The sequence below is a fragment of the Cervus elaphus genome, chromosome 11 (assembly GCF_910594005.1).
Source record: "Cervus elaphus chromosome 11, mCerEla1.1, whole genome shotgun sequence".
In the NCBI taxonomy this organism is placed as follows: domain Eukaryota; kingdom Metazoa; phylum Chordata; class Mammalia; order Artiodactyla; family Cervidae; genus Cervus; species Cervus elaphus.
In genome coordinates this window covers 32153462-32174197 of record NC_057825.1, presented here as the reverse complement: position 1 = coordinate 32174197, position 20736 = coordinate 32153462, and the positions used below count along the sequence as shown (strand labels likewise).

Sequence of the window (20736 nt, the reverse complement as noted above, 5' to 3'; positions counted from 1 at the left end):
ATGCTCTTCTTTGTCTCTTCCACTTTTGTGGCTGTTGTCATTCCTTGACTTGTGGCTGCCTCACCCCAGTCTCTCCTCCTTGGTCACAATGACCTCTTCCTCTTCTCTGTCTTCTCTGTGTGTCTATCTTATAAGGATACATGTAATTGCATTTAGGGCCCATCCAGATAATCCAGGATAAATGTTTCCTTCCCAGATCTTTAACTCAGTTACCTATTTTGCCATAGAAGGTAATATTTGCTCTTCTGACATATTCTCAGGTTCCAGAGGTTAGAATTTGGCCATATTTTTTGAGGGGCTCACCATTCAATCAACCACAGTAGTGTTTGGGAAAGGTCAACTATGTGGATGTTGAAATGAGTAAGAATTACGGCAGTAATATTGAACTCCACTAGAGAGGGATATTCAGGGTTTTGGTAACATGAAATTCACGTCATGATCGCATGAAATTCAAAAGTAGGGTTTTAAGGAAAAGGGGAGAAAATCTGAGAATAGCTATCAGGTTCCAGGAGGACATCTCCCCCTCACCCCCACTGGAGATCCAGCTGTTTGAGGGATGTGAGAGAATAAGCGGCTGCCACTTGAATAGCTACAGAAGAAGCCAAGCCTTCGGGGAAAGCCAGGTTTCCTAGGAGAGCAAGAAGGTGAAAGTAAGACTCAGAGGAGAGGATCCTCAGACAGAGAAGGGGTTTTGCTGATGGTAGACTTGCAGACAAGTTGAAGGATTTGAGAGTGGAGGGTTAGTAGGAGATGGGGTCTTGTGAGGCTGTGCAGAACCCTATGAAATGAAAGTCCAAGTGGGGACTCGAGTCTCTCATGAAACAGGTGTAACCTGTGATAAACGTTGCACTGAAATTAGCCCGTCTCCTAGGCAGATCATGGTGCTGCTGATGTGAGTATTGTTGGGAGAGGGTCTTGCCAGAAGCACATAGACCTCTGGGTTACCCATCTTTTTTTTTTTTCTTATGCAATTTAAAAAATTTTATTTATTTTTAATTGAAGGATAATTGTTTTACAGTATTGTGTTGGTTTCTGCCAAACATCAACACGATCAGTCATAGGTACATATTTGTCCCCTCCCTTTTGAACCTTCCTTCCTCCCACCTCCCTCCCCATCCCACCTCTGTCGGTTGTTACAGAGCCCCACTTTGAGTTTCCTGAGTCATGCAGCAAATTCCCATTGGCTCTCTATTTTACATGTGGTTATGCATGTTTCCATGATACTATCTCCATGCATCCCACCCTCTCCTTCCTCCTCCGCCATTCATAAGTCTGTTCTCTATGTCTGTGTCTTGATTGTCCTGCAGATAATTTCATCAGTACCATCTTTCTAGATTCCATATATGTGCATTAGTATACAGTATTTGTTTTTCTCTTTCTGACTTATTTTACTCTGTATAATAGGCTCAGATTCATCCACCTCATTAGAACTGATTCAGATGCATTCTTTTTTATGGCTGAGTAATATTCCATTGTATATATGTACCACAGCTTCTTTATCCATCCATCTGTCGATGGACATTTAGGTTGCTTCCATGTTCTAGCTATTGCAAATAGTGCTGCAGTGAACATTGGGCTGCATGTGTCTTTTTCCATTTTGGTTTCCTCTGGTTACATGCCTAGTAGTAGAATTGCTGGGTCACATGGTGCAACAAAAGCAGTTCCAAGAGGGAAGTTTATAGCAATTCAGTCCTACATCAAGAAACAGGAAAAGCACTGAATAGACAACCTAACTTTACACCTAAAACAACTGGAAAAAGAAGAAGAGAAAAAACCCAGAGTTAGCAGAAGGAAGGAAATTATAAAGATCAGAGTGGAAATAAATGAAAAAGAAAGAATAGTAAAAATTAATAAAACTGAAAGCTGGTTCTTTGAGAAGGTAAACAAAATTGACAAACCTTTAGCCAGACTCATCAAGTAAAAAAAGAAGAATCAAATCAACAAAATTAGAACTGAAAAAGGAGAGGTTAAAACAGATGATGCAGAGATACAAAGGATCATAAGAGACTATTATGGGTTCCTGGCTTTATTCCCTTTCATGGGGGTGTGAAGACCTGGGGAGATGTGACCTGAAGTTCTCCTGATGGCAGCTACACTGGCTGCTTCATTGACCAAGGGCTTCCTTCTGAAATTATGAATTTCTTGGGCCCTCCAAGAGGTAAAAGGAGTAGGCTGACAGCATGTATCAGCAACTTCAGTGGGTTGAGTGGGATGTTTTACCTATTGCTCTTTGTAGCATCTGAACATTGCCCCAATCTGCTCTGATATTTGGATGCACTATGTATTCTTAAACCCATTTATAACTGCAGAAGTGCTGAGTGAAAGCAGAACACTTGAAATGGACCCAGGTGTTTAAAAAGATGGATACTTATTCAAGAAAGTATTGGTGTGTAGTTTATGAAATAATAAGGCTTTTTTTTTCAACTAGACTGATTATTTTTAGAACAGAAATGACAGGGAGGTTTTCCATTGCAAAGAAATGTATGACTTAACTGAAACCAAGCAGTTCTTCAAGTGAGCGGTTTCCTCTGGCAGTCATCTCACCCGCAGCCCTTTCTCCAGCGTTTGATCTCTTTTGATTCTTACAAGTGGCCACCAGAGCCAAACTGGAGAATGTGTATCCTGCTTCCATGTGTAGAGAGAATTAGAGGAATCTGTAGGACACAATAGTGTGAATTGTTGGTCTGTTTCTGCATTAACTCAGATCTATCAGTGATGATTGCCAGTGTGTCTAATACATTCTGAGATCTGTAGAACTGTTTCTCTAAATACACTTAAACATGTGTATTGTATATTTATCACCTTTTATCTCCACTTAATGACTACAAAATGTCCAATTATGAAACTTTGATTATCTACAATAAACCCATATTTTCATGAGTTCCACCATGAAAAGGAACCCATATTGTGTGCAGCATGCTTTCCTGAGCTGCTTTTCTCTTTTTTTTTAATTGAGGTACAGTTGATTTACAATATTATATTCATTTCAGTTGCACAACACAGTGTTCAGTAAGCTGTCTCTTCTTCTCTTGCTGCGACCTCTGAGTGTTTTCACATCGTTCCGGGTTTTAGATGACCCTCCCCACCCACCCTCCAGCACTTACAGATTTTTGCAGTCCTGAATTCCAGCCCAGGCTTCTGGTCCAGGTTAAGACTCCTGTATTCAGTGGCCCTGTAGACATTTCTATCTTGAAGTCTTACTAGCTCTTCTGTCAACAGATGGTTCTAATAATTTTTTCAGTCTATTTTCTTTTTTAAAAAATTTTACTTATTTATTTTTGGCCGTGCTGGGTCTTCGTTCCTGCCCGGGCTTTTCTTTAGTTGTGGTGAGCAGGGGCTTCTCTCTAGTGGCGGTGCATGGGCTTCTCATTGCAATAGCTTCTTTTGTTGCCGAGCATGGGCTCTTGGGTGCGTGGGCTTCAGAAGTGGCTGCGTGTGCGCTTAATAGTTTCAGCCCCTGGACTCTAGAGCACAGGCTCAGTAGTTGTGGCACAAGGGTTTAGGGCTTAGTTGCTCTGCAGCATGTAGGATCTTCCCTGACCAGGGATCAAACTCTTGTCTCTTGCTTTGGCAGGCAAATTCTCTACCGCTGAGCCACCAGGGAAGCCCCAGTCAATTTTCTTAGACTTCTAAGTAGATAACTGTATTGCCTGTGGGAAACAGTAACAATCATTTCCCAATAGTTATACCTTTATTTTTTTAACCTTTGTTTTGGCAAGAACTTCTGGATCAGCACTTCCCAAAATTGCCTGAAAAGAATCAGCTGGGCAGCTTGTTTTAAATATACAGAGTACTAGGTCTCTGCCCTTGGGAGTTTTAACTTAGTAGGTTTGGGTTGAGGCAGAGAAATCTGTTTTATTTTTAAATAAATACCATAGGAATTTCTAAATCTTCAGATAATGTTGGGAAACATCATTTCAGAGCTAATATTTTAATAGTGGTGATAGTCTTTGGTGCTCGGCTATGGAGCATCTATATCACATATGATGTTAATTGACTTCTGGTTCTGTTCCTGCCTTCACCTGTGGCATTGTCTGTGACAGCCTTTGGAGATATTGTGTGCCCAGGTGTCAGTGGGCGGTCTCAGCCAGGCAAAGAACTTTCTGCCCTGATTATCATTCCATAAGCATTTCTAGTACCTGTTCTGCTTCAGGCTGCAGAAAGTGCTGCCATACGAAGAAGCACACGGTGGGTCTTATTTGTTTTCTGACCTTCATGCCTTCTCTAACCTCCACCCTGCCTTTCGCGGGACTCTGGATGCCTGTGAAACTTTTTCCATAGTACACTTGTGTGCTGCTGCTTTTTTGTCTTAGCTGACTAGACCCTTCGTTTGCCCAAAGCTGAAGTATTGGTCAGAGTTCTCCTTCCTCATCCTACCCTGACATGCAGTCTGTTACTGCACGTGAGTCAGAGAACTGTCTGTTCCGTATATGCTAGAAGCAGCGTCTAAATCAGAGATGGTTTATAACACACTGGGGTTTTATCTTGTGTTAATGGAGTAATGTTCTGAAAGCTTCTATAGTTGTGTCTTTGGACAGGGACTTTTAGCTATAGCTGGGACTTTTAGCTATAGCTCATAGATAGCGCTGTGATAGTGTTGAACTATTTCCAATTCTTATCCTACCATATTTTCTTACTTTTATGTCTTTGAATCTGTTGTTCTAGCTATGTTTGTCTCCTCTCTTCCTCATCTTCCCCAGTTTCCCTTGCCAACTTCTGTTCAGCCTCTGAGATTCAGCACAGCCATTGCCTCTTTTCCTGAACCCCAAGCTGATTTACGTGTCTTTTCATGCTCTGCTATGGCATACTGAATAGAAGGCACTTATGCTATTGTAATTATCTGTTCACTTGTCTGTATATTCTATTAGCTTGTAAGTCCTTAGTATGTTGCTAGCCTGTATACCCCAAGTGTTTGTTAAAGAACTTTATAAAGTTGGCATCTCCCACTTGTTCCAGTTTTTAAACTACTTTTGATCATGAGAATGTTCATTTTGTCTTCCTTGACTTGCAAAAAGTGTGAGAGATTGATAATGTCCAATTTTGGCAAGAATGTGGAGAAGAGAACTCGGTAGAAGTATGAACTGATACAACACTTGAAAGATAAAATTTTAAATGCATATAACCCTTGACCCAGCAATTCTCCGTATAGGAATTCTCCCACAAAGACTCTTGCACCAAGTATATCAGGGTTTAGGTATGAAGAGATGATCAAAATATCCAACAGTAATGAAATGGTGAAATTTATTATGGTATATATATATGTGTGTGTGTGTGTGTGTATATATAATTATAGCTATGGAATTCTGTGTAGTAGTCAAAATAACTGAACTAGATATGTATGTTCGGATATGGAAAGAGGTCCATAATATATATTCATTTTCGTCCTTCCTCAGAAATAACCTCTGCTTTGAATTTAGTGCTTAACACTTCCGTTCATATTTTTGTATTTTTATTACACATGTGTGTGTGACCATTAAAACATATAGCATTATTTCTCATATTTTTCAATTTATTTTTTATTGAAGGATAAATGCTTTAGAGAATTTTGTTTTCTGTCAAATCTCAACATGAATCAGCCATAGGTATACATATATCCCCTCCCTTTTGAACTTCCCTCCCACCTCCCTCCCCATCCCACCCCTCCAGCCCGACACAGAGCCCCTGTTTGAGTCTCCTGAGCCGTACAGCAAATTCCCACTGGCTATCTATTTTACATATGGTAATGTAAGTTTCTATGTTACTCTTTCCATACATCTCACCCTCTCCTCCCCGTCCCTATGTCCATAAATCTATTCTCTACATCTGTTTCTCCATTGCTGCCCTGTAAATAAATTCTTCAGTACCATTTTTCTAGATTCTGTATATTGACTTCATCAGAATAGCATCAACCTGTGGCTTCTTTTGTTCACCTACATTGTTTATAAAATGATCTCCATACTGGTATGGTTATTTTCAATGCCGTATATAATTCAGTTCTGTTAATACACCACATTTAATTTATTCTCTTATTGACTGACATTCAACCTGTTTCTACTTTTCCAAACAAAGCTTTAGTGGATTTTCTGGTACAGGTCATCTCATGCAGCCCAGAGAGTTTTTCTATGGTATAATTCTAATAGTGGGATTCCTGAGTCCAGAAGAGTGTTATAACTTATTTATGCTTAACGTAGCAGTTGTTGGTACTCACGGGTACCCCTCCCAATCCCAGGGTTGATGTGTGTGCAACCATAAATACTATATTGGCTCTTGTGGTGCACATAGGAATGTCAGTCTGTTGATGTTGAATTCCAGCAAATCTGTATAATTTTTTTTTTCCTGAAAAGGAAACTGTTTGCTGCTCAAGCCAGGTTCTCCTTTTCTTTACACAATTCCAACCTCAGCTCTTACTGAGCCAGTTGAAATAGCAGTGGTTCCTTTTTTATGGGTCAAGAGATAGTAATTTATAAGCATGTTTCAGAAGCCATATGTGAACTAATTACTTTTTATTCTACCTAGATATAGTCTCATAAGTGAGAAACAAGGGCAGGAAAGTATTGCTCTTCAGGATAGGAGTAGCATTTAGGGTGTTCTTGCTTGGAAGTAGTTGATATGGGCAGCTGAGAGGGGCTCAGAGCAAGTGACAGAGTGATACAGGTGATACAGGTGTCTCAGGCAGATGTAGTATACATAGGACCTTGGATTGGAGAGGCAGAGGTGCGTGGTGAAGTCTTGGAGAATAGGGATCCTGTGTTCATAAGACTAGCTACAGAGCTTTTCCATGAGGTTGGCACCTTCTGTCCCTTCCTTCACTCTCACTGAAAACAAGTCCTGCTTCTCCCTTTCAAGTAAGCATGAGCACAGATAGGATAGATTGTCTCAACAAGGAGCCTTGACTACAAAGATGAGCACTTCATTAAAAATCACCAGAAACAGCTATGCAAAGGAGATAGCAGAAGCGTTTATTTTGGACATAGAATTCGTAGAACAAGTGGAACTAGATTTTAAAATTGTATAGTTGAACTCTTGGAGAGAGATGAACAGTTTTTAAAACATTAACTATTTTTGACTGCATTGGGTCTTTGTTGCTAGAGCAGGCTTTTTCTAGTTGTGGTGAGCAGGGGCTATTCTTCATTGTGGTGCTTGGGCTTCTCAGAGTGGTGGCTTCTCTTGTTAAGGAGCATGGGCTCTAGGTGTATAGGCTTCAGTAGCTGTAGCAGTCCATGGGGTCGTGAAGAGTGGAACACAACTGAGCGACTTCACTTTCACTTTTCACTTTCATGCATTGGAGAAGGAAATGGCAACCCACTCCAGTGTTCTTGCCTGGAGAATCCCAGGGATGGTGGATCCTGGTGGGCTGCTGTCTATGGGGTCGCACAGAGTTGGACACGACTGAAGAGACTTAGCAGCAGCAGCAGCAGCAGCTGTGGCATATGGTCTCTAGTTGCAGCTCTCAGGCTTAGTTGCTCTGTGACATGTGGGATCTTCCTAGACCAGGAATCGAACCTGTGTCCCCTGCCTCAACCACTGGGCCACCAGAGAAGTTCCAAGCTATTTTATCTACCAAAAATAACTAAGTATTGATTCTGGAATTTAAAAGTTTGATTGTCAAAATAAGAAATTCATTAAGTGGCCTGGTTATCTGTGCCTGTAACTTAAGAGCAGATTTGTGAGCTGGATACTAGAGCAGAAAATTGTTCTTAAACACATGATGGAAGGACAGAGTAATAGGGGGGAAAAAAAAGACTTGGAGGATAGATTGAGGAGTGCCATTAATAACAGTTCCAGAAGGAGGCTAAAGAGAATGCACAGAAATTATATTTAAAGAAGTAAGAAACCCAATTTCAAGGTGGTTGACCAAACACATTTTCCCACTTACCCCTCTGTACCAAGTCCATAGAAATGATAAAAAATTAAGTTTAATAAATTATCTTTCAAGATTGAAAAGAAATGTTCCTGACCTGAAGCCATAAAACATTTTTAAGTGAAGGGGTGTACGTAAAGGAGAAGTTGAAGAAAGGAACTGCTTAACAGTGCCTGTTTGAGGTCATCACTACTACTGAGACCCTGAAGCTCTCTGCTGATTTTGTCAGAAAAGATTCAACATGAGGCCCCCAGCAAGGAGGCCACTATTGGCTAAGATGGCAAGTGAACAGTCCCATGGGAGATGTTTACATGGTCATGAAAACCCAGAGGGAGCTTAGCTCAGTGAAATATAAACAGCAGACCTACACCCTGTGGGTTAGAAGAGTCAGAAAGAAACTTTAAAAATAGGTCAGTCTAATTTCCTTAGAGGACCAAGGATAGACTTTCATGCTTAATACAAGAAGTAGAAGTTATGAAACTATAAATAATAATGAAAATGAAGAATACAGTTGTTGAACAAACTCTCTAGATGGGCTGCAGAGCAAACTGGATATAGCTAAAGAACAGATTATTGAACTGAAAGATCAGGGCAAGAAATTCTCCCGGAAACCAGCATCAAGAGATGAGTATATAGACAGCATATATGTTTTTGCTTGTTTTTGTATCCATTCGGCCAGTCTGTCTTTTAGTTGGAGAGTTTAATCCATTTATATTTAAAGTAATTATTGATATATATGTTCCTGTTGGCATTTTCTTAGTTGTTTTTGGTTTGTTTTTGTAGGTCTTTTCCTTCTCTTTTGTTTCCAGCCTATAGAAGTCCTTTTAGCATTTGTTGTAAAGCTTGTTTGGTGGTGCTGAATTTTCTTAACTTCTCTTTGTTTGTAAAGTTTTTGATTTCTCCATCAGTTTTGAATTTTGAGACCCTGCTGGGTAGAGTAATCTTGGCTGTAGACTTTTCCCCTTTCATTATTTTAAATATATCCTGCCATTCCCTCTGGCCTGCAGAGTTTCTGTTGAAAGGTCTGCTGTTAACTGTATGGGATTCCCCTTGTATGTCACTTGGTTTTCCTCTGCTGCTTTCAATATTTTTTCTTTGTGTTTAATTTTTTTCAGTTTGATTAATATGTGTCTCAGTGTGGTTCTCCTTGGGTTTATTCTGTATAGGACTCTCTGCATTTCTTGGGCTTGACTATTTCCTTTCCCATATTAGGGAAGTTTTCAACTATAATCTCTTCAAAAATTTTCTGATTATCTTTCTTTTTCTGTTCTTCTGGGACCCCTATAATTCAAATGCTGGTGCATTTAATATTGTCCCAGAGGTCTCTGAGACTATCCTCAACTCTTTTCATTCTTTTTTCTTTATTCTGCTGTTTAGCAATTATTTCCGCCATTGTACCTTCCAGTTCACTTATCTGTTCTTCTGCCTCAGTTATTCGGCTATTGAGTCCTTCTAGAGTATTTTCAATTTCAGTAATTGCCTTATTGGTCATTGTTTGTTTATTTGTTATTTCTTGTAGGTCCTTAAATATGTTAAAATGGTTCTTGCATTTTCTCCATTCTATTTTCAAGATTTTGGTCATCTTTACTGTCATTACTCTAAACTCTTTTTCAGGTAGTCTGCGTGTTTCCTCTTCGTTTATTTGGTCTTGTGGGTTTTTACCTTGTTCCTTCATTTGCGTAGTATTTCTCTGTCTTTCCATTTTATCTTACTGTGTTTGAGGTCTGTTTTCCCCAAGCTATAGGATCTTAGTTCCTTTTATTTTTGGTCTCTGCCCTCTGTTGGTGATGTCAGTCCAGTGGTTTGTGCAGGCTTCATGTTGGGAGGGACTTGTGCCTGCATTCTGGTGGGAAGAGGTGAGTTTTTCTCCCCCCTGATGGCGGGGTTGTGTGAGATGGTAGGTATTAGGGTGTCTGTGGGAAACCTGTCTGCTGATGATTGGGTTTGTGTTCTTATCTTGCTTGTTGTCTGGATGAGGCGTCCTGCCCTGGGTGCTGTTGACAATTGGGTGATGCCGGGTCTTTAATACAGGTAGAGGCCTCCGTGGGAGTTCTCACTAATTACTACTCCCTAGGATCAGAAGTTCTCTGGTGGTCTAGTGTCCTGGACTCAGTGCTTCCTTAGATTCTCAGGCTTGATCTGTGGTCAGGGAACCAAGATCCCACAAGCCATTTGTCAAGGGAATAAAGAGGATTAAAACTAACAAATAAAAAACAAAAAACAAGCAAAAAACTAGGGAAAAAAAAGAAAGAACCCTAGACGAATGACAAATGCAATATCAGGTGAATAGTAGCAAAAGCAAAGGAACATATACACACGCACAAACAAAACCAAAACAGTCTAAAGAAGAATACAGAGAGTGACCTGGTGAACTAAGAAAATAAAAAATAATACCAACCAATTAAAAACAACACTAACTGAAACATGAAACAGAAAACAAGACCAAAGCAAAGAGCCAACTGAGGAACAAAGCAAAGCAAAGAAAACACACTAACATGGTGGGGGAAAAAAAAGAAAAAAAATAGAAATGCAGAGTTAAATAGAAGTATTTTAAAAGATTTAAATATATTAAAGAATAACTATGCCAAGAAAAGAACAATAAGAAAAAAAAAGGAAAAAATCCCACAAAATTGGAAAAAGCCAATATAGAGGTAGACATATATAGAGAAAATACTAATAAAAATTGTGATTAAGAAAAAAGTTCTCAAAATCTTAAAGTGCATGCTCCTCAACAAGAGAAGCCACGCCACAACTACATAAAGACCACACGCAGCAATGAAGACTCAACACAACCAAAAATAAACAATGAAAGAAAATTTAAAAAGAAAATGAAAAGAATCCAGGGACTTCCCTGACAGTCCAGTCATTAAGACTCTGCACTTCCAATGCAGGGGGCCTGGAAGGACTGATGCTGAAGCTGAAACTCCAGTACTTTGGCACCTGATGGGAAGAACTGACTCATTTGAAAAGATCCTGATGCTGGGAACGATTGAAGGTTGGAGAAGATGGCAACAACAGAGGATGAGATGATTGGATGGCATCACCGGCTCAACAGACCTGAGTTTGAGTAAACTCTAGGAGTTGGTGATGGACAGGAAGGCCTGGCATGCTGCAGTCCATGGGTCAGACACAGCTGAGCAACTGAACTGAAATGAACTGAACTGGATTCCATCCCGAGTTGGGGAACTAAGAGTCCACATGGTGCATGAAGTGGAGAAAAAAAAAATCCAAATGATGTTAGATTAATCACTGGTTTTAAGAAATAACAGCAGAATGTCTTCAAGGGGCTGAGGAAAATAAACTTGAACTTAAAATTGTATTCTCATCCAAACTATCTTTCAACAGTGTGGATGCTATAATAACATTTTCAGAATTTAAGGACTTTAAAACCCCTTTGCTGAAAGAGCTATTTAAAGATACATTGCAGAAAGAAAATAAATGAACCAAGAAGGGAGTAATGGGATTTAAGAGAGAAAAAAAAAAAGGAAGCAGAGAAATCAGAAAAACAATGCTGAATGTAGATAGATATTGGTTGTAAGATATATGATGATTTTTAGTAAGTTGTGACTTAAATCAGCAAAAACAGCAACTTAGAATTTGTGGTTAAGGAGAGCAAAAAGGGAATTAGAAGCTAACTATAGGCTTCTATCCTCAATGAAAAATATGAATGCAGGATGAAAAATGATAACAAAACTGAAATGCAAAATTCAACTTGAAAAGTCAGAGAAATTCTTGGCTATCAAAAATTAAATCCCAAATTGTGGTATCCCCAGGATTTATCAGATTGGATACTGAAGTTAGACCAGTGGTTGGTGTTATTAGTGCCTCTGAGGTGTAGAAAATCTAACTTGGGTCTACTCAAGGTGAGTAGAACTGGTACTTTTGTAAAGTTTAAAATTTTAGAAGGGCTGCCTCCTTGTGAAAGAGGGGCTCAAATTACTCCTCTGGCCCAGAGAGAGTACAAATAAGATTCCCCTACAAAAAACAGTCTCCATTAAAGGTGAGCTCAAACTCTATTATAAAGCAATCTACTGTGAAGGAGAATCAGCTAGCATGACATATAGTACCTTTAGTGTGCCAAGGACTTTAGAAAAGAGTACATTTTAAAAATTAAGGAAATAAGTTTAGGAATAGTGACATTTGAAAAAGGAATAAGTCTATGACAAAGGAACAGACTGAACTTCTAGAAATAAAAAATAATAAGGTTAGACTCAGTGGAGGGGTTAAATAGCTAATTAGAGACAGCTACAGCAAAAATTAGGAAAATAAGTCTGAGAAAATTAACCAGGATAAAGAATACTGAACACAGATACTGGGAAATGGAAAATGTGAAAGTCCATTGAAGAATTTGAAAGATAGAGTGAAAAGATCAACCTAGAATTCTATACCTAGCGAGTCTGTTTAAGAGCAAAGAAAGAATATATATTTTCCAAAAAATTCTCAGTGGGTTTGCCACCAATAGACTGTTACTAAGGGAACTAACATAAGATATGCTTTGGGGAAAAAATAAATGGAAGCAATAAGAAAGAAATGGAGTATAAGAAATGGTGCACAGCAGAGGTAGTAAATGTGAGTAAATTTAAATAAACACTATGTGTAAAATAATAATGACTAATAATTTTATTGGTCTGAAAATAAGATGCAGCTGAAGTACTAATCAACCATGCTATGAATATAGTTGAGGCATGGTTAGAATTAAAGGATTTTAAGTTACAAGATGAGAGTACAGATACTGACTAAGGTTGTGTAAAATGTTCATGTTAAATTGCTTAGAGGAGGTCTCTGACTTCTCTGAGGAGGCTTATGTTTCTGCCTGAATCCCCACCAGTGGTGCTCCGGATGATGTATTCAGAGTAATTTGAAGTGAACAGACAGGAATGGCCTCCAAGACACCAATCCTGAACTTTTTCATTAGGCTGAAGTGCTCCCAAGTGTCAGGGTCTGTAGTCAAGTACCCTGAGGTGAAGACTGTGCTGTGCAAGAAATTAGCTTAAGGCTGGTTAAGAATATAGTCATCTGAGCTTAAAAAAATTTCAGAATATCTTAGTGCCTGGTCCACAGTTATCTATATCCTTGCAGCTGTCCTCAGTTGGAGGTGTCCCCACCTCTACTCAGCCAAGTGCCCCCTTCACGATCCCCAGTGTAGTACTTGCATCCCCAGTCTGTTTCTGACTTTTTGCAAGGAAGTCTCACTGCTCCGGGCGATCTCTCTGATCCCTTGTATGTTCTCTAAGTTTACTTGGCAGAGGGCTGTGTTGTACTGTGAAAAAAGTAAGACAGGCCTATTTATATGAACTATATATAGTTTCTGTACCTATAATATTGAGACTGTTAATAGCTAATTCATAAAACATTGGGAGGGTTAAATGAGCCTCTGAGTATGTGCAAAGCACCTCTTAGATAACATGACACTAAATTCTTAGTAAACATTACTTTGTTTCAGACAAAGAAAAAAAAGCAACCACCAGAAGAGTCTGCTCAAAGAGTATAATTGCCCAAAAAAGGAAAACAAAATGAGAAAAATAAAACTTAAAAAGTAATTAAGGACAAAAATAAAAGGAAGAAACTAAAATAATAACAAGCTATGGGAACAAGTCCAAATATATTTATTAGTAATCTGTGAACTAAATAAAATTTTCAGATAAAAAGCAACAGTTGTCAAGTGGATATTTTTAAAAAATTTGGCTGTATGCTATTTACAAGAAACAGCAAAAATATAAAAAATATATACACAAAGTTGAAAGTTAAGGATAAAAAGGCAGAAAATTAACACTGCTATATGTTATATATGAAAGTTGTTAAGACAGTAAATGTTATACATTTGCATTACAAGGAAAAATCATTTTATTTTGTATCTATATGAGGTGATAAATGTGCACTAAACTTATTGTGATAATAAATTCATGATGTATGTAAGTCAAATCATTATGCTCTACATCTTAAACTTATACAGTGCTGTATGTCTATATATCTCAATAAGAAAGAAGGAAAAAAAAAGACACACCAAGCTAAGAACTCACCAAGGAAACATGGTGAAACTTTATTAACCTCAGAAAATAGATTTCAGGGCAAAATAGATCTCATAGATTTCATTTTATGAGAGGTTAAAATGATGTATTTTATGTTATATACATTTTATTACAGTAAAAAAATCTTCACCAGAGGTAAAGTTTACAAAAGATAAAAAAATGAAATCAACAGCTATATATATACAACAGCATGAATATGCAACTACTAAACAACCTTGCTTTCTAAAACTGATTCAAGATAGAATAAAAACTGTAAATATTAGTATAATCATTAAAGAATTTGAATTAGTAGCTTAAAATATTTGTACAAAGGAAACAACCAGACCTGAATAACTTTACCTAAGTTTCAACTTTCAAAGAAAAGAATTCAGTGTTATAAAAATTTCCCAAAGTCTAGAAAAAAAATAATGAGCATTCTGATTTCATTTTTAAGGCTAGAATTACCTTGGTACCAAAACGTTATAAGGACAAGAAAGGAAAATTACAGGCTATCCTACTGAACACAAATGAAAGCCTAAACAAAATATGAAACTTATCTCTGTAGTGTATCCAAAAGATCATGAACACTCTTGTTTTATTCCAGCATTTAAAGATAGGCTTCCCAGATGGCTCAGTGGCAAAGAATCTGCCTGCCAAGAAAGAGATGTGGGTTGATCCCTGTGTTGGGAAGATCCCCTGGAGCAGGAAATGGCAACTCACTACAGAGGAGACTGGCAGGCTATAGCCCATAGGGTCTCAAAAGAGTCAGACACAACTGAGCAACTAAACAACAAGAGATAGATTATTATAATTTAATCATATTCATAGATTGATGGATTAATTCTGTATAATCAATAAATAGTTATTAAGATCCCATATTCATTAATAATTTAAACATTTACACACATTATACCTTAGTAATCTAGGGGTAGAAGAATTCCCTTAACCTAATATAATATATTTATAAAAACATAGTATCCATTATATTTACTGATGAAATACCAAGAGTATCTGTTTTAAGATTGAAAACAAAACAAGGAGGCTTGCTATCACATTTTTCAATGTTTTCTTGGAGGTCCTAAGCAGCATAGAAAACAAGGAAAACAGATAAAAGACATTTTAATTGAAAGGAAACAAGTTATTGTTATTTAATGGTGACTATCAATACAGAAAGACTGAAAGAATCTCCAAATAAATCATTAGAATAGAGCAGGGACAATAAAAGTAAAAATAGATAAATTAAATTACATCAAAATTAAAAACTCCTGTGTATGAGAGGACACATCAACATAGTGAAAAGGCAAACTATAGAAAGGGAGGAGATATTTGCATATGATATATTTGATAAGGGGCTCATATCCAGATTATATAAAGAACTCCTATAACTTAAGAACAAAAAATAAAGCAAACAACCTGTTAAAAAATGGGTAAAGAAATTGAATAGATATTTCTCCAAAGATGATTTATAAATGGCCAGTATACTTAACACTATTTAACCATATATTTAAAAATGGTCAAGACGGTAAATTTTATGTATGTTTTACCAAAATTTTTAAAAATAGAGCAAGATTGCTATATGCAAAAATCTTTCTGTAACTGGAAATAAATAACAGATACATACATCCTTTGTGAACAAAAATCTATAACTTTATTGGAAGAAATTTAAAAAGGCTTATGAGAGTTTTCTGGTGATTCAGTGATTAGGACTCTGTGTTCTCACTGCTGAGGGCCCAGGTTCAATCCCTGGTTGGGGAACTAAGATACCACAAGCCGTTCACAGAAAGGAATGTTCAGTATGTGAAGACGTCAGTTCTCCCCAGAAATGTCTGTATATTCAATCAGTTTCCATCAGAATCCCAGCAGGGATTTTTTTGTGTTAAATGACTGATGGTAAAAGTGGAAGTGTGAAGGGTCAAGAAAAATGAAGACTCCTAATGAGGAATGAAAGTTTGAGGCACTGGTACTACATGAAAAGGTAAGTGGAAGCTGTAACTGCTAAATTATCTTGAGACTGGTATAGGTACAGAAGTAGAGTATCTGTCTTGTAAGAGAAGAATGGGTTGTTTATTAAATGATCCTGAGGCAATTGATTATCCATATTGGATTATTTCCTTATACATATAAAAAATCAGTTCTAAGAAGATTTAAATTTAAAAATGAAAGATAAAACTATAAAATAATGAAGACAATCTGGCAGGATACCTTTATGACCTCAGGAAGGGGCATATTTCATAAAATACAAAAGGCACAAAATATGAAAGAAATATTAATAAATTGGGACTGCTGTATATTTTAAGATGACCAATCATCAAAAACAACAGAATGAAAAAGAAACCTTAACATGAAAGTTGTTTGTAAGATATACCTTCTGTAAGGTTAAAATACGAAATATAAAAAAACTCTTAGAAATCAGTAAGAGAAAGACTTACAAATCAGTAAGTGAAACACTGTTCCAGAGACAGGAACACGCATTTCACAGACGAAGAACCACAGTGGCTCATAAACACTGGAAAAGATGCTCAGTCTTTCTAGTAATAAGGAATTGCAAATTAAAACCACAATAACGTTTATCACCTACCAGATTGGTGAATGTTAGAATGTCTAACTGTAACAAGGGTTGACATTAATGTAGAGAGAATCTCTTCCACAGCTGATGGGAGAGGAAATTAGTGTAACCACTTTATAAAAGCAAGTTGGCAGTGCCAAGTAAAATTGAATGTGTATAACTTATGACCCAATAATTCTTAGGAATAACTCTTAGGAAATTCTTTTACATGGTCACCAGGAGACATGGACAAGAATGTTTTATAGCAGCATTGTGACGGAGAGGGAAAAAAATGGAAACAACCCAAATGTTCATCAACGCTGGAGTGGCTGTATAGATTATGATGTAATTGAGCAAAGAACAGTCAAACAATTAAAAAAAAAAAGAATGAAGTACAGATCAATTGTAACATAATTTTGAGTAAAAGAAGTTGCATAAAAATATATGTGTAAGCCTGTATAGGTTTTTAAGCATGTATTAAATAAATCATGCATTTTTTTTTTAATACATAAATGCTGAAATAGTAAAATCAAACAAACAGTACAGAATCCGGGATACTGATAACCAAGAAAGGAGCAGATGTGGTGGGAATGGGCTGTCTTAGATGAGGACTTACAGCCAGGCTTCCAAGTGATGATAATGGTCTGTTTCTCAGACTATAAGATAGGGCATAGATGGGTATTTCACATTTTAGAGCATACACAGCCATTTTATATGCTTTTGATGTATTTTTAAAAAATGTAACCTGTAATATTTTTAAGAGATGATGGGAAATGTTTTGAAATTAGGTAAAGTGGATTAAGGTATTGAAAATGCATGAAGATTGAAAATCGTCACCTAAGAGTGTTTGGAGGAGATTTAATTTACTAGGTTAAGGCCTCCCCCTATATCAGTGTTAGGTTTCAACTGAGGGGAAAGGTATAAAAAACTGTCAGAACTTCTCGGGCCTGGAGCTTAAATGAAGTCTGGGGGTCACCAGTTCCTACACCTGGATTGCTTTTCTTCCTTCCTCACTGCCTGTACTTCTGTAAATATTTAGTGACTGACTGCCAAGTCCTGGGCATTGTACTAGGGGCCAAGTAGTCAGGAGATGTAATGTCCCTGTCTTGGCAATTATAGTAATGGTAGTTTTTAAACTTTTTATTTTTTATTTTTTCTAGTTTTCAAACTTTTGCTCACAGGCTTTGTTAATCTTAGTTTCCTAATCAGACTCCACAAGTGAAATCACTTCATGGCCACATTATAATTCACTCTGTAAGATATTTTTAAGGAAGTCATTTATTTACCTTAATTTACAATTTAATTGAAAATGTTGGCCTTTCCAGGTGGTGCAGTGGTAAAGAATCCACCTGCCATTGTAGGAGACACCTTAGATATGAGTTTGATCCCTGTGTCAGGAAGAGCCCCTGGAGTAGGAAATAGCAACCTACTCCAGTATTCTTGCCTGGAGAATCTCATGGACAGAGGAGCCTGGCAGGCTGCAGTCCATGGGGTCTCAAAGAGGCGGACACGACTGAGCAATTGAGCACACACATCCACCATCTCCCGGAGTTTGCTCAAATTCGTGTCCATTGAATTGGTGATGCCATCCAACCATATCATCCTCTGTCTCCCCCTTCTCCTCCTGCCCTCAATCTTTCCCAGCATCAGGGTCTTTTCTGATGAGTTGGCTCTTCGCATCAGGTGACCAAAGTATTGGAGTTTCAGCTTCAGCTTCAGTCTTTCCAGTGAATATCCAGGGTTGATTTCCTTTAGCATTGACTGATTTGATCTCCATGCTGTCCAAGGGACTCTTAAGAGTCTTCTCCAGCACCACAGTTTGAAGGCATTTGGTGCTTATCCTTCTTTATGGTCCAGCTCTCACATCCATACATGACTATTGGAAAAACCGTAGCTTTGACTATACAGACCTTTGTTGACAGTAATATCTGTGCTTTTTAATATATAGATATATGTTTATTTCCAGTCTTTTTCTCCTTCCCATACACATCAAGCATTTCTTGATGTACTCTGTTTGGAATTGGCTTTGCTGTATTGATTTAGTCTTTCTATCTATATTTTTGAGACTTGAACTGGGATCTAACCTCAAACCTTGACTTGGAAAAAAACCTTGACTTGTGTTTTTGAAAGCACAACAAGCATGCTGCTAGAGAATATTAAGTGGTGGGAAGGGAAACATTTTTCATTTTAACAATCTTAATGTTTATTGTAAAATATACACATGAAATCTGTGATTTCATGGCTGTTATTACTCAGGATGCAACTAACATAATCTATGTGATATCCCATCTCACGTAGAGGGCATGAATTAATGGCCCAGGGGGTTCTCAGATGTAGCAAAAAAAAATCACAGAATAAATACATGGATTACAGGCATAGTGTTTAGTTGTAACGGTGAGTTAAGATATCTCTGGTGTATCTGATGGTCCCCTACTCATATCATAACTCTTAAAAAAAAAAAAACACCTAAGCTTCTGTGGTTTAGTCAGGAAAAAGCAATCTAGAAAATTCATCTAAGCAAATAATTTATTCAAATAACATCTTCTGTTGTAGGTCGGGTTCTGGAAATACACAGATAAATAAAATGTAGATCCTACCCTTCGAAAGCACTAGCCTAACAGATGGACAAGTGCAGTGTAGTATTGGAACAGTGCAACAGTGGAAATGTGTACCTGTCAAGTGGGTAACTTGGAAGAGTGGGCACCGACTTAGGGAGCAGTGAGGGAGGTCTTCAGAGAGAAAGGGAGACTTGCAAACAAGCAATCTTGAGAAATAAGCAGAAAATTTACAGTGAAGTAGATGGGGAAAGGGAGATCTCAGAAAGGCTCGGGCCAAGGTACAGATTAACTGAGCAGCTTGTTCATGCTGATGTGGGGTGAAAGGTGAGGCCAGAGAGTGGAGCCAGATATTAAAGTGCCTGTGTGGGAATAGGATGGTGTGTCTCTATATCTTAGTCTATAAATGACTGTTAATCTTCGAAAGGTTTCAAGCAGGAGACTGCATGATGTCTGGGGCAGTGTAACGGAGCAGAGAAGGGGGAGTCAGGATTACATATAGCTACTCATTGGGCAGAGAGAGCAGTTGTGGGGAAGTTCAAAATTTCTGTTTTGTTTAACTTCGTATAATTTTTAAGAAATTTGATTACATACAGATTTTTTTACACAGAATTTAATGTGTTCAAGGAGGCTCAAGGAGTCTGTTATAAACAAGGTATTAAGCAACTTTGCCTATATATTCTTAAAGGTAAATAGATTTTGGCTTATTTTATGTTAAAATACTGGCTGCCAAGGTGACTCAGCAGAAAAGAATCAGCAAGATCCCCTGGAGGAGGGCATGGCAACCCACTCCAGTATTCTTGCCTGGAGAGGAGCCTGGCGGGCTACAGTCCATGGGGTTGCAAAGAGTCGGACACAACTGAAGCAACTTAGCACACACGCATCCATGTTAAAATACATGCAGGCTGGGAATTCCCTCGTAGTCTGTGGGTCAGGACTCTTGCGCTTTCACTGCCAAGGGCAGTTTGATCCTTGTTCAGGAAACTAAGATCCTGCAAGGTGTACAGTGTGGCTAAATAAATAAATAAAAATAATGCAGGCAGGATATTAAATTAAGTGGAGATGTGCTACTGATGAGACACAGCTGCAAACAAATTTTGTTTTCCAGTTAAAGTGGTACATATGGTAACACACTGCAGAGGCAGAAGAATGAAACATTTAAACTTTTTTTGCAACTAGTATCCTGCCAGGAAAATCTCAGACAACAGTATTATTAAGGGAATTGAGTGGACAATAAAGTAAGTTTGTAAAGAGCCTCCTTTAAATATGGGTTTCGTATTCTACATATCTTAGTCGTGGCATATTGTTTACTTTTGTGTGTATTTACTATCATACCTTAGGCCTGCTAGTCTTTGGATTTGCTGTGTATTGCTCTGCCTTCCCAAGAAATGTATTAGTATGCCAACTTATTTCTGTACCTTCGGCATGTCATGATTTAGAGTCACGGATCTGATGCTGATTGCACTCGCCTGTGTCTGTGTCCACAGCCGGCCCCTTAACACCAAATGTTCTATTTCACGTTCATTTGGAGGATAGTCTCTTAATATCTCTGGGGATGTGGGTTGGTCAGCTAATTTGCTAACATTCAAGAGTTATGAGCTCAGCATTCCCGTAACCTTTTAGTGTTTTAGTCCAGCAAAAACTTCTGACTCTGAGCAGGGAATTAACTAGAGCATCTTACCAGAATAATCCAGAAGCAACAAAAGAGGCAATTCCCGCAAAGGGCACATAAAGTGAAAGTGAAAGTGAAGTCGCTCAGTCATGTCCGACTCTTCGAGACCCCACAGA

At 38.0% G+C, this 20736-nt stretch overlaps 1 protein-coding gene across 14 annotated transcripts in view; it reads left to right on the top strand.

Moving 5' to 3' along the window:
• Positions 1-20736, top strand: part of DTNB (dystrobrevin beta) — a 233908-nt gene that overhangs the window by 98180 nt on the left and 114992 nt on the right. The gene's annotated exons all lie outside the window — the stretch shown is intronic.